Source organism: Schistocerca serialis, chromosome 2, assembly GCF_023864345.2.
Source record: "Schistocerca serialis cubense isolate TAMUIC-IGC-003099 chromosome 2, iqSchSeri2.2, whole genome shotgun sequence".
NCBI classification, from domain to species: Eukaryota; Metazoa; Arthropoda; class Insecta; order Orthoptera; family Acrididae; genus Schistocerca; species Schistocerca serialis.
In genome coordinates, this window is record NC_064639.1 from 1,043,880,994 (window position 1) to 1,043,896,349 (window position 15,356).

Here is a 15,356-nt window from a genome sequence, read left to right on the forward strand (position 1 = left end):
TTGAGTTTATAAATAAAGCACATAGTGTGTCACAACACTCACTTATTCTGCAATTGATTCAATTTATATAACTGTCACTCACCGATCTCCTGTTTGTGATCCCGCTGATCACTATCCTGGAAGCAGGGTAAATTTTTCTGGCTGATCAGATTATATTTTTTGATTCGTTAATAATTTCCACTTCGCTGTATCCTCAGAGGGATTTCTCCCAACATGGATGAAAAGGGCTTTGTAATTTTTGTTCACTGCTTTTTCTATGTTTTCTCTTGAATTTGTAATGTTTTTAAAATAGTTACTGAGCTGATTTTTTTGTTTACACATCAGCAATTTAATGTTTGAAACAGTATTTTCAGCAGGACAAGAACAATCCGAATAGGTATAAACATATTAAAATAATTTCTGGTACCGGGAATCGAACCCGGGCCTGCTGGCTGAGAGCCAGGTATCCGAACCACCTTTTTTTTTAAATTATACAAAAACAGTACCAAAAAATAAGGGATCTAATTCCTGGAGGGACTTCAACTTCACAGGTTGGCACTACGACATTTTTCAACATGGAATTTGAGAAATCCATTTTCAGCTTCACTTTTAATACTATGACGTCTTTTGTTCTTGAACTTTCCATTAGTCCATAGATCTATTGAACGAAAAACCTTGACTAGTAGTTGGAAGGAAGCACAATCACATCTGTCTACAAGAAGGGTACCAGAAGTGATTCAAAAAACTTTAATCCAATATCTTTGACATCCATTTATTGTAAAATGTTATAACATTGTAATGAAGTATCTTGAAGAAAATGACCTCCTCCACGCCACCCAGCACGGATTCCAAAAACACCGGAAGTGTGAAACCCAATGTGCACTTCTCTCATACGACTTACTGAAAGCCATGGAACAAGGCTGTCAGGTAGTTGCATTACTTCTTGATTTCCAAGAAACATTTTACTCAGCACCAGACCTGCACTTCTTATGGCAAATACGATCGTGTGGGTTATCAAGCAAACTTTGTGACTCCACTGAGGGTTTCCTGGTAGGCGGGATGCAGCAAGTTACTTTGGGTGGAGACTCATCGGCAAAGGTAGAAGGAGCTTCTGTGGTGCCCCACAGAAATATGTTAGAATGATTGCTGTTTATGTTGTACATTAAGATCTTGCCGAGATTATTAATAATGACCTCAGACTTTTCAGAGATGATGTGTTATGATCTTAAAAAAGCTGTACAAATATTTATTAGGATCTTTATAAGATTTGAAAGTCGTGCAAAGATTGGCAATTTGCTGTAAATGTTTTATTGACCTGAGTTTAACAGTTTGTCGGGATATGAAATGGAACGATCACAAAAACTCAGTCGTAAACAGGTGGCAGACTTTAGTTCTTTGAAAAACGCAGTCGGTCCTCAAAGGAGATTGCTTACAAAACACTTCTGCGACCCATCCTAGAATACTGCTCGGATGTGTCAGAGCCACACCCAGCAGGACTAACAGGGCATATTGAAAGTATACAGAGAAGGACAGGACGAATAGTCACAAGTTTGTTTGACCCATGGGAGAGTGTCACTGTGGTACTGAAGAAACTGAACTGGCACACATGAAGATAGACGCAAACTACTTTCCCAGGAAAGTTTACTTACAAAGTTTCTAGAACCAACTTTGGATGCTGCAACCCACCTAAAAAGTAATGTATTGTAGAGTAGCTTCACACCTTTGAAAAAATAAAGTTTTAACAAAATGTCAGTTTGGTTTCCAGCAGGGTTTTTCAACGGAAAATGCTATATATACTTTCACGAATGAAATATTAAATGCTCTGTGTAACCAGAAGTCATTCATTGGGATTTTTTGTGATCTATCAAAGGCTTTTGATTGTGTAAATCGTGGAATACTTCTAGATAAGTTCAAGTACTGTGATATGAATGGGGCAGTGCTCAAATGGTTTAAATCATACCTAACTGGAAGAGTGCAGAAAGTTGAAATAAACAGGTCACATAATATGCAAAAAACTGGTGATTTCTCAAACTGGGGAACAATCAAGAATGGGGTGCTGCAAGGTTCGGTCTTGGGTCCTCTGCTGTTCTTAATATATATTAATGACTTGCCATTCTATATTCACAAAGATGCAAAGCTGGTACTTTTTGCCGATGATACAAGTATAGCTATCACACCCAACAGACAGGAATTAACTGGTGAAATTGTAAACGATGTTTTTCAGAAAATCATTAAGTGGTTCTCTGCAAATGGGTTCTTATTAAACTTTGACAAAACACAGTATATACAGCTCCACACAGTAAATGGAATGACACCATTAATAAATATAGACTTCGATCAGAAATCGGTAGCTAAGGTAGAATATTCAAAATTCTAGGTGTATGCATTGATGAGGGGTTGAACTGGAAAAAACACACTGAGGATCTGCTGAAACGTTTGAGTTCAGCTACTTATGCTATTAGGGTCATTGCAAATTTTGGCGACATACATCTGATAAATTAGCTTACCATGCCTACTTTCATTATCTGCTTTCGTATGGCATCATGTTCTGGGGTAACTCATCATTGAGTAAAAGAGTGTTCATTGCACAAAAGCGTGTAATCAGAATAATTGCTGGAGCTTATTCAAGATCATCCTGCAGACACTTATTTAAAGAGCTAGGGATCTTCACTGTAGCCTCACAATATATATATTCACTTTTGAAATTTGTTATTAACAATCCAAACGAATTCAAAAGTAACAAAAGTGTACATGGCTACAACACTAGGAGAAAGGATGATCTTCACTACTCAAGGTTAAATCTAACTTTGGCTCAGAAGGGGGTAAATTATGCTGCCACAAAAGTCTTTGGTCACTTACCTAATAGCATCAAAAGTCTGACAGATAGCCATTAGTATTTAAAAGGAAATTAAAAGAATTTCTTACTGGCAACTCCTTCTACTCATTAGATGAATTTTTGGATATAGTAAGTGGGTAATTTCCCTAACCCCCACAAAAAAATAAAAAAAATTATTGAGTGTCATGTAATATTTTGTGTAATGTAATATCTTGTATAGAAACCTTTTATTAACCTGAGGCTTTCCACATCATTACGAAGTGTCGTATTCATGATCTATGGAACAAGTACTAATTTAATCTGCGTATCACTCCCATACGGATAGCGAGGGCAAGATTAAATTAATTACAGTGCACGAAGAGTCGTTTAAATAGCCATTCTTCCCGTGCTTCGTACGGAAAGGAATGGGAAGAAGCTCCAATAACTGTTGCAACAGGAAGTACGCTCTGCCATGCACTTGAAAGTGGTTTGCAGAGCGTTAATGACGATGCAGACGTAAGATAATTAATCGCAGACGTACATTACTTATAAGATCTTTTATTTTGTGTGCTTTTTTTATTGTACTTTTTTTCGATTTTATGGATTTAGAAAAGGAGCGAACTCGTTCGCGGGAGTCCGTGTGCGCCCCACTGCGTGTCCGAGGGCGCTGTCAGCTAGCAGTTCCCTCCACTTCACAGCTAACGTCGCTCGTTTGTTACGAGCGCGGCGAGTTCTTATCGTTTTTGTTGTCGGTGTTCGTAACTATTCACTATTCACAAATTTAGTGGTAGGAAATGGCGGAGGAGGAGTTAAGATCCTCAAAACGAAACGAGGTCGAATCCGCACGCTTCAGCCCTCACTGGGAAGAAGATTATCTTTTTCTTGAAACAGAAGCCGGCCTTCAGTTTCTGTTCTGCAGTGCGTTGCTTCTATAAGAAAAAAGATGAAGTAAGGACGCCAGTTAGAGTTTGATGACCCCCAATGGATATTAAATCTTTCATTTCTAACTGCCGCTACAAAGCACCTGAATGTCTTTGAGTATAACTTTGCAGGGTACACATAAATTATTTGAAATTAATTATAAAACAGGCACGTTTATTAATAGGTGACCGGTTTCGATTATCATGTGATAATCTGTAGACGTTCAACCACACTGCTGGATAATAGCTATGTATGGAACAGGAACCGTCGAACGACAGTAGTCAGCGGTTCCTGCTCCATGCATAGCCTTGTCCATCAATATGATTGAAGGTCAACAGATGATGTGAAAGCTCTTGAACAATAAAATTAACGAAATCAAAGCTTAGGACTAGTCTTACTGACGTCCATCTGCCCAGAACAGAGCGTTTGATACAGGGTTGTAGCTTGGTGTTTTGCTGTCTACGCGAGAATCGTAAAAAAGACTCCCCCTCTTCTATACAGCCATCGGTCTCCCCGATATTTCCCCACCCCTCCAACGGCTCAACTATGCAAATCCCCTATTTTACTTTAATCATTAAAGCAAGGTGACCAGACGTACTCGTTTTCTGTGGAGACATTCCTCAATCTTCACGATTTGCCCTCAATTCCTTCAGAACTGACTGAGGACAATAAATGCCCTCAATTTCTTAATTTTTTCATCAGTTTTTGAAATTTCCCAAACTAATTGAAACAGGAACAATGAGCTGAACATTTTAATCTAGAACTCAACTGAATACACCAGCACAATCTAATTCGGCATCAAATCTTTATTTTACTTAATTGAAAGAACAAACGTTTGAGCTATGCTTTACTGATGGGAGACATGCCAAAGCATCAAACTAGGCCATGTGGGTAATTGTGGTGTTATTTCGTTTCTGTTCCGTTTGAAATATTTTTACAATGAGGAATAAATCCCATCTTTTCCAGCATCCACTTTCTTGCGATTTAATGAATAAATGACGCCTTGTTTGCATTTTTTGTTAAGAGGTTTACAACCACGGTTAATCGCTCCTGAGTTGCTCATGGTAGTTAAACTCTAAGTAAAAAGAAAAATCTCATGTTCAGTACATTTCTGTCAAAAAACTGTTTCTTCAAGCAAAGTTTCTGCAATTGGACTATTTCTTCTTCTGTACAGCAAATTTTTTTCTTCTTATTTTTTTGGTACAGAATCGCAATGAAATTTCCGTAAGAAATCAAAATGTAGCTTTGTTTTTATTTGCTGATCCGTATAAGTAACATGTAAAATTTATCAGAAGTAATACTCTGACTGATGTACTTTATTCTTATTTTACACTTAACTTTACATAAAAAATATCACTCAGATTCATTATATATCTAATGGACAATAATGACACCGTTAGCAAATTCTTTGCAAATCTCCGGCGAGCCAGCGCACATGCTCCGCTACAGACGCAAAGACGTATCGAAGTCATGTTTTGATTTTTCCTGTTTTTCATTTCGTCAGCTTTTTCGCTGTTTGATTTGAAATTAATTTTTTCTGCCCTTTACCGCCTCTAAAATATAACTGCCCCAGTCTTGTCTAATTTTTTCAGAAACGGCCTTCGTTCGATAACTAGTAATCTTACTTTAAAAATTAAGATGCTAGAGTGAAAAAGTTTAAAGAGGTTGTAGAGTGATAAAAATGCATGTTTCTTTTTTATACGAGGTCACTCCAAAAGAAATTCACACTATTTTTGTAAAAATACAGTTGTCATTCTGCATGTGTGAAAGCTTTGCAGTGTGTAGATACATTCTTCCCGCATGTTTTCAAACTCAGTTCAACCTGTTCTCGTGAGTGGCGCCGTCACAGCATGTCTTCAGGTTGGCTGCTACACTTGACGTTCGTCAGAAGCAACGTGCTTTCATAGAATTCCTGTGCTGTGAAAACGAGACAGTGGGAAACATCCACAAGAGGTTGAAATAGGTGAATGGAGATGCTGCTGTCGATCGCAGTAGAGTTAGTCAGTGGGCAAGCAGGTTACGTGATGAAAGGTGGCACGGCAATATTGAGGATTGTCCTCGCAACGGCAGGCCTCGTACTGCACACACTCTAGACAATGTGCAGAGAGTTAACGAGTTGGTGACTGCCGACAGACGCATCACAGTGAACGAATTGTCACGCTACTTTGGGATAGGGGAAGGAAGTGTTTGCAGAATACTGAAAGTGTTGGCGTTAAAAAATGTTCGTGCCAGGTGGGTTCCCAGGATGTTGACAGTGGCCCACAAAGAAACAAGAAAAACGGTATGCAGCGAACTTTGGAACAGTACGAGAATGGTGGAGATGAATTCTTGGAAGAATTGTGACAGGTGATGAAACATGTGCTCCCTGCCGCCGTTGGATAAGCAGCTGCAGCAGCAAGTCGTATACGCCTAGCTTACTTATTTGTTACATAGTTTAATTCTTAATTTCTTTGCGTGTTTTTGGGTATTTGCATTGTTTAATTCATAAATTTCGGACGTATTATAGTATTTGAGAGTTGTAGCATCGCGCTTTAGTGTTTACTTCGTAGATTCTTACTTAAATTGCGTGTGAGTTTCGTATAGGAGGTGTAATTTCGAGTTTTAGTTACTGTAATCGTAAATTCAGGCAGATTGTAGCGCAGTTGTTAGAGATTTGTACAGGTTAGTTAATACATTATTTGCGCGTTTCCCTTGCGTTATCTAGGCACGGACTCGTGTTTCAGTAACTGTTGTTCAACATCGATTAGAATGGAGAGGGACTGTGATTGCTGTGTTTGGATGAGGGCTGAGTTGGCATCCCTTCGCTCACAGCTGCAAGCGGCGCTGACTTCGGTCGCGCAGCTTGAGGCTGTTGACAATGGGCACCACTGTGGGGAGCCGGACTTGGGTATCACGGGGGTGTCAACCTCGTCCCGTCTGTCCCCAGATCGGTCTGCCACTGTGGTTGCCCCAGTTGCTGCCCGCAGTGGGGCTGAGCCCTCGCCTGTGGTTGATTGGGAGGTCGTTCCAAGGCGCGGCAGGCAGCGAAAGACGTCCCTGGAGGCTGATCAGAAAGCCTCCCCGGTGCGTCTGACAAACAGGTTTCAGGCACTGTCTCTGGCTAAGCCAGATGCAGCTGCCTGCCCTGTTTCAGAGGATGATTCTCAGCCTTCAAGGTCCGGGCAATCACAGAGGGTGGGCTTATTGGTAGTTGGGAGCTCCAATGTTAGGCGCGTAATGGGGCCCCTTAGGGATATAGCGGCTAAGGAGGGGAAGAAATCCAGTGTGCACTCCATGTGCATTCCGGATGCCATGAAGAGCACAGGGTGCAGCCAGGTGCAGGTGGTGGCACATGTCGGCACTAATGACGTGTGTTGCTTTGGATCTGAGGAAATGCTCTCTGGATTCCAGCGGCTATCTGATTTGGTGAAGGCTGCCGGTCTTGCTTACGAGATGAAGGCAGAGCTCACCATCTGCAGCATCGTTGACAGAACCGACTGCGGACCTCTGGTGCAGAGCCGGGTGGAGGGTCTGAATCAGAGGCTCAGACGGTTTTGCGACCGTGTTGGCTGCAGATTCCTTGACTTGCGCCATAGGGTGGTGGGGTTTCGGGTTCCGCTGAATAGGTCAGGAGTTCACTACACTCAGCTGGCGGCTACACGGGTAGCGGAGGCTGTGTGGCGTGGACTGGGCGTTTTTTAGGTTAGAAGGCCTCAGGAAAGTACGGGGTGGGCTACAATCTCAAAGGGTGCATGGCAAATACAGGACGTGCTTGGATCAAGGAACAGTCGGAAATGTAGTTGTAAATTGTTGTAGTTGTGCTGGGAAAGTCCCTGAGCTTCAAGCGCTAATAGAAAGCACAGAAGCTGAAATCGTTATAGGTACAGAAAGCTGGCTAAAGCCTGAAATAAGTTCTGCAGAAATTTTTACGAAGTCTCAGACGGTGTTCAGGAAAGATAGATTAGGCAGAATTGGTGGTGGAGTGTTTGTCTCTGTCAGTAGTGGTTTATCTTGTAATGAAGTCGAAGTAGATACTCCGTGCGGATTGGTATGGGTGGAGGTTATACTTAACAGCCGAACTAAGTTAATAATTGGCTCCTTCTACCGACCCCCAGACTCCGATGATATAGTTGCTGAACAGTTCAGAGAAAATTTGAGTCTCGTAACGAATAAATACCCCACTCATACGGTTATAGTTGGTGGGGACTTCAACCTTCCCTCGATATGTTGCCAAAAATACTTGTTCAAAACTGGTGGTAGACAGAAAACATCTTCCGAGATTGTCCTAAATGCTTTCTCCGAAAATTATTTCGAGCAGTTAGTCCACGAACCCACGCGAATTGTAAATGATTGCGAAAACACACTTGACCTCTTAGCCACAAACAATCCAGAGCTGATAGAGAGCATCATGACTGATACAGGGATTAGTGATCACAAGGTCGTTGGAGCTAGGCTCAATACCGTTTCTTCCAAATCCACCAGAAACAAACGCAAAATAATTTTATTTAAAAAGTGTCACTAGAAGCCTTCCTAAGAGACAATCTCCATTCCTTCCGAACTGACTATGCAAATGTAGACGAGATGTGGCTCAAATTCAAAGATATAGTAGCAACAGCAATTGAGAGATTCATACCTCATAAATTGGTAAGAGATGGAACTTATCCCCCGTGGTACACAAAACAGGTCCGAACGCTGTTGCAGAGGCAACGGAAAAAGCATGCGAAGTTCAGAAGAACGCGAAATCCCGAAGATTGGCTAAAATTTACAGGCGCGCGAAATTTGGCACGGACTTCAATGCGAGATGCCTTTAATAGGATCCACAACGAAACATTGTTTCGAAATTTGGTAGAAAATCCGAAGAAATTTTGGTCGTATGTAAAGTACACAAGCGGCAAGACGCAGTCAATACTTTCGCTGCGCAGTGCCGATGGTACTGTTACCGACGACTGTGCCGCTAAAGCGGAGTTATTGAACGCAGTTTTCCGAAATTCCTTCACCAGGGAAGACGAATGGAATATTCCAGAATTTGAAACACGAACAGCTGCTAGCATGAGTTTCTTAGAAGTAGATACCTTAGGGGTTGCGAAGCAACTCAAATCGCTTGATACGGGCAAGTCTTCAGGTCCAGATAGTATACCGATTAGGTTCCATTCAGATTACGCTGATACAATATCTCCCTACTTAGCAATCATATACAACCGCTCGCTCACCGATAGATCTGTACCTACAGATTGGAAAATTGCGCAGGTCGCACCAGTGTTTAAGAAGGGTAGTAGGAGTAATCCTATATCATTGACGTCGGTTTGCAGTAGGGTTTTGGAACATATACTGTATTCAAACATTATGAATCACCTCGAAGGGAACGATCTATTGATACGTAATCAGCATGGTTTCAGAAAACATCGTTCTTGTGCAATGCAGCTAGCTCTTTATTCGCACGAAGTAATGGCCGCTATCGACAGGGGATCTCAAGTTGATTCCGTATTTCTAGACTTCCGGAAAGCTTTTGACACCATTCCTCACAAGCGACTTCTAATCAAGCTGCCGGCCTATGGGGTATCGTCTCAGTTGTGCGACTGGATTCGTGATTTCCTGTCAGGAAGGTCGCAGTTCGTAGTAATAGATGGCAAATCATCGAGTAAAACTGAAGTGATATCAGGTGTTCCCCAGGGAAGCGTCCTGGGACCTCTGCTGTTCCTGATCTATATAAATGACCTGGGTGACAATCTGAGCAGTTCTCTTAGGTTGTTCGCAGATGATGCTGTAATTTACCGTCTAGTAAGGTCATCCGAAGACCAGTATCAGTTGCAAAGCGATTTAGAAAAGATTGCTGTATAGTGTGGCAGGTGGCAGTTGACGCTAAATAACGAAAAGTGTGGGGTGATCCACATGAGTTCCAAAAGAAATCCGTTGGAATTCGATTACTCGATAAATAGTACAATTCTCAAGGCTGTCAATTCAACTAAGTACCTGGGTGTTAAAATTACGAACAACTTCAGTTGGAAAGGCCACATAAATAATATTGTGGGGAAGGCGAGCCAAAGCTTGCGTTTCATTGGCAGGACACTTAGAAAATGCAACAAGTCCACTAAAGAGACAGCTTACGCTACACTCGTTCGTCCTCTGTTAGAATATTGCTGCACGGTGTGGGATCCTTACCAGGTGGGATTGACGGAGGACATCGAAAGGGTGCAAAAAAGGGCAGCTCGTTTTGTATTATCACGTAATAGGGGAGACAGTGTGGCAGATATGATACGCGAATTGGGATGGAAGTCATTAAAGCAAAGACGTTTTTCGTCGTGGCGAGATCTATTTACGAAATTTCAGTCACCAACTTTCTCTTCTGAATGCGACAATATTTTGTTGAGCCCAACCTACATAGGTAGGAATGATCATCAAAATAAAATAAGACAAATCAGAGCTCGAACAGAAAGGTTTAGGTGTTCGTTTTTCCCGCGCGCTGTTCGGGAGTGGAATGGTAGAGAGATAGTATGATTGTGGTTCGATGAACCCTCTGCCAAGCACTTAAATGTGAATTGCAGAGTAGTCATGTAGATGTAGATTTAGATGGATCCATCATTTTTCACCAGAGACGAAGAGACAATCAATGGAGTGGCATCATGCAAATTGCCCCAAGAAAAAAAATTCAAAACTACATCTTCTGCTGGAAAAGTTATGGCTACGGTGTTTTTTGATTCCGAAGGACTCTTGCTTGTGGACATCATGCCAAGTGGAACCATCATAAATTCTGGTGCATATGTGACGACACTGAAGAAACTTCAAGCTCGACTGAGTCGTGTTCGACCACATCGGCAAAAGCAGGATGTTTTGTTGTTGCACGACAATGCACGGCCACATAACAGTCAAAAAACCATGGAAGCGATCACAAAACACGGATGGACAACACTGATACATCAGCCTTACAGTCCTGACCTGGCTCCATGTGACTATCATCTCTTTGGGAAACTGAAAGACTCTCTTCGTGGAACAAGGTTTGAAGATGATGGCTCCCTTGTGCACGCTACCAAACAGTGGCTCCAACAGGTTGGTCCAGAATTTTAGCGTGCAGGTATACAGGCGCTGGTCCCAAGATGGCGTAAGGCAGTTGAGAGGGATGGAAATTATGTCGAGAAATGAAAATATTGTTCCTGAAGGATGTATCTACACACTGTAAAACTTTCAAACATGTAGAATAAAAGATGGATTTAAAAAAAAATAGTGTGCATTTACTTTGGAGTGACCGTCGTAATCAGTAGGCCAGCTGCGAATTGACATTTCTTAGCAAGATTACATGTGTTAAAGTCAACAGGTGTTCAATAAAAAAAGTATTCTTTGCTTTTTGCTTTATGTTGGGGTTGTATTAAGTCGACGAGAGTGACATTTTATTCCCTTTTTCTTGGGATCCCTCCCTTACATGTACCGCCCCTCCCCTCCCTTAAGCTTCCCTTTCCTAGTTCTCCATTGAACTGAAAGACAGAAACGAGAACTTTTCTTACCGCATGTAACTGCTGTCAACCTGTGCAATGTATTGCTTTGAGGCGCTGCTGTCCTCTTTATGCAATGAAAACGTTATTCTTTATTTGTTTCTTTGTAGCTGCGTTATGCCACTATCGAAATGCAGACGGTCAAACGCCTGGTGTCTGCATGCAGTTCCGAAGTAAGGTTGCATCGTAATTCGGAATAATGCAGGCACAGCAATATCTTACTCACGTATTTCGGTTGATATTCCATATGGTCATTGGAGTCAAACGCTTTTCGGAAGTCAAGAACTTATGGATCCACCTGACTGCAATCATATTTGACTTTCAGGACGTCATGGGAGAAAAATCGGAATTAGGTTTTTTATGATCGATATTTTTGGAATCCGTGCTAGTTGCTGTGGAGGAAGTAATTCTGTCTGAGATACTTCATTACGTTCGCGCAGTTTGAGGCGCCATGTCACGGTCCGCGCGGCTCCCCCAGTTGGAGGTTCGAGTCCTCCCTCGGGCATGGGTGTGTGTGTGTAGTCCTTGGCGTAAGTTACTATAGGTAGCGTGTAAGTCTATGGGCCGATGACCTCAGCAGTTTGGTCCCTTAGGAATTCACATACATTTGAACATTTGCTGAGATTCTACGACAGAGGGAAGTCAACCGCATGAGTGATCGTTCTGTGAATCACTCTACTACCCTCTTGTTGACGAGTCTTGTCTGTGCATTCTTCCAACTACTGGATACAGTTTTTTGTTCAAGGGATCTGCTATATACCGTTGTTCTGCTGCCTTCAGTACCGACGCCGGCGCCACCCATGAATGTCTGGACCTTAACGCATGCCACTAGCTGTCTTTATCCGTCACCAAAATTCCTTTCGATTTTGTGAGAGGTTTTTCGATAAAACTCCGCCACGGTAGTAACTGAAGCCTTCGCGCATTGCACTTGTGACAGCCAAACGCATTTCGTCCCCAACGAAACGTATTGTGACAGTCGCTGCCCCTTGTGAAAATTACTGAGTAAGCTACGAGCTTAGTCAGCGGCCTCTTGTTGAAATGCTGACAAACTTTTATCTGTGCATGAGTAATGTGAAGGGGCATGCAGCTTAGCTCACGTCACTGTAGCTTATCGCGTACTTGCGTTCAACGAACTTCTGAGGCCCACAGAACGTTCTCTGCAGTGGGCAAACAATACGTATGTAAACAGCTGGAGTTTCTGACGACTCACTGACGACAGGATATCCCAATAGAACCAAAACAGATGTTTCACAAAATGCTTTACACGTTTATATTTCTGGTTTGGACAAGACAGGAGATATTATCTGCCTTCTTAAGGCGCCTTTTGAGGTCTAAAGATGTTCAGAAGTATTTTATTTGCGTATAACTGGGAAGATCGCACCTCTCTGTAGGACTAATGAGTCTATTAATATGTATGGAATTCTGATTGGATTTAGTCCTCTACATGAGCTATAAGATGTGCCATCTATAGAGTATATGCGTCTTTAGCTGGAGGCCTCAGAATACTCAGCTAAAACATCATGGCAGAGAGATGGATAGGTGCCATTGAAAGATAACCGACCCTCTTACTTAGTCGGTGCGAAACAGAATCTCTTCATACACAAAAGTACTGAAAACTATATTTATTCGCATCCACGCATACTTTGTGTTCCTTCAAATTATGGAATACTTTTCGATGTTAAACAGCTGGTAGCTCTTATTAAATAACGCGTATGAGCTGTTCGAATGTACAGGATTTATTGTTGATCATTATAATCTTCATGGGACACCGTGTAAGTTAATTTCGAGCTGCTACATCAGGACATTTGTTATCGGTACAGCAAAATGTTTTATTTTATTTCTTTGTTTTTGTTTTTTTTTAAAGAAATTTTACCTCTAATATTTCATGCATTTAAAACCTGCACTACCTCGAGATGCGGCACCTGGGCGGTCAGCGTCTTCAAGACGATGACGAAGTCAAAACAGTGGTGATGCAGTGGTTAACAAGTCAGGCGGCAGACTTCTATGAGGAGGGTAGTCAAAAACTGGTACAACGTTATGACAAGTGCCTCAATATTGACGGAAATTATGTAGAAAAGTAGATTAAGGTACAGGCTTTCGTGTAAAAATAAAATTATTGAGATATCTTAGCACGTCTTTTTTTAATTTCAAAACGGTACTTACTTAAAAAACACGCCTCTATCATCTTACTCACAGTATTCATAATTTAGTTGATCATCTATCACCTCTCCTAAAACTCATTCATTTATTTTAGACAAAGAAGTTACTTAGTATTCGCTTCACAACTATGTAACGAGAGTTTTATGGGAAGAAAAACAGTGCAAACGTTTACCTATAATTTTAAGGATGATGTCAACAATTGTTCCCTTAAATTATGTATCGTTTCTGTACAGCTATTAAAGCCTTATATATGTACAATAGCAGTGTTTCGCATCCTTTCTGACTTTTCGCTGAATTTTTGGATACAGCACTTCAGTGTCATCATTTACCGACTACAGTCCGCCTTTTCGCCTGTGTGTGCAAACCTAAAGCCATTCTTGCAGCTATACATGTTTTTTAAGAAGCGATAGTTGGACGTCGTTCACAGAACAGTGTTAACTCATAACCTATGCAAAAATATTACTTAAAAGGATAATTTCACAATTAAAATGATTTAAAAATAAAAAAATTTAGTTAGAGATTGTTACTGCTCCTTTTAAATTAAAGGTTTTAATTATTATAAAACATGATACGACGTAGAGGTTGACTTTAGGCATAGTGAAACGGACGTACGAGTTGCAGCGAGCCAAGTTCCTTCCACCCTTAGACCCGGAAATTAGACGAATTATTAGCAGTGACTGCTCCCAAGGTTATGTGTTATAGTCACTTGTGCTGTTCTGGTATCACAAGGGAACAATTACACTGTTCTGTGGCTGGTACTCCGCCTTATTCAGTCTTCAAATTCAGTGTAAATGTAAGGGAAATTATCACTGTTCATAGCTTTTTAAAAGCTAGGAACTCCAAAGTTGATTGCGTTTTCAAATACTGATGACTGCCACATTATCTTGTAAAACAATTTACGTCCATTTGCCAGCTCACCAGACAAATTTACAGTTCGATAACCGTCGGCACGTGTTTAATCGTTGGACTAGCAACAACGGAGTAGAAAGGCAAGTTCACAACGCCAAATTTACGTATGGTTAGTGTTTGTAGAAAATCTGTTCATATATAGAATACGTATCATTAGTGTCAACGGGTGTTAGAGATTGTTATAGTGTTTTAGATGTTAGAATTGCATGACCAACTTACACGTCCCTTGCTCATCCAGTGAGACATTACGTCAGATCTGAGCAAGTAGCTGAAGGCTATAATAAAAAGAGTATTACAAACGAATGTGCAAGAATAGCAAGGACCTCTTCCGCAACAAGACCCGAGGTAGTACTGTTCTTACTGTCACTACACCAAGAAACGCATGACAACAGACTTACTGTGCTGCTTGTAACAAGCCAATGTGCGGCGAACATCAGAAAAAGGTGTGTGTTGATTGCCCTTAATGCTGCCGCGTCTAATTTCATCTTTATTTTCCATTACTGAGTCATATTACACCAAACTGGCATAGGCATACGTATTCAAATACAGAGATATGTAAACAGGCAGAACACGGTGCTGCGGTCGGCGACCGGAGCCGCGCGACTGCTACGGTCGCAGGTTCGAATCCTGCCTCGGGCATGGATGTGTGTGATGTTCTTAGGTTAGTTAGGTTTAAGTAGTTCTAAGTTCTAGGGGACTGATGACCATAGATGTTAAGTCCCATAGTGCTCAGAGCCATTTGAACCATTTTGCGGTCGGCGACGCTATAAGGCAGCATTACTGCTTCTACAGTGGCAGGTTATCAAGATTTAAGTGAATTTCAACGTGATGTTACAGTCAGCGCACGAGCGTTGGGACATGGCGTCTCCGAGGTAGCGATGAAATGAGGATTTTCCCGCACGACCATTTCACGAGTGTACCGTGAATATCAGGAATCCGGTGAAACATCAAATCTCCGACATCGCTGAGGCCTGTAAAAGTTCCTGCAAGAACGGGACCAACGACGACTAAAGAGAATCGTTCATTCTGACAGAAGTGCAACCCTTCCGTAAATTGCTGTAGATTTCAATACTCGGCCATCAACAAGTGTTAGCGTGCTAACTATTCAA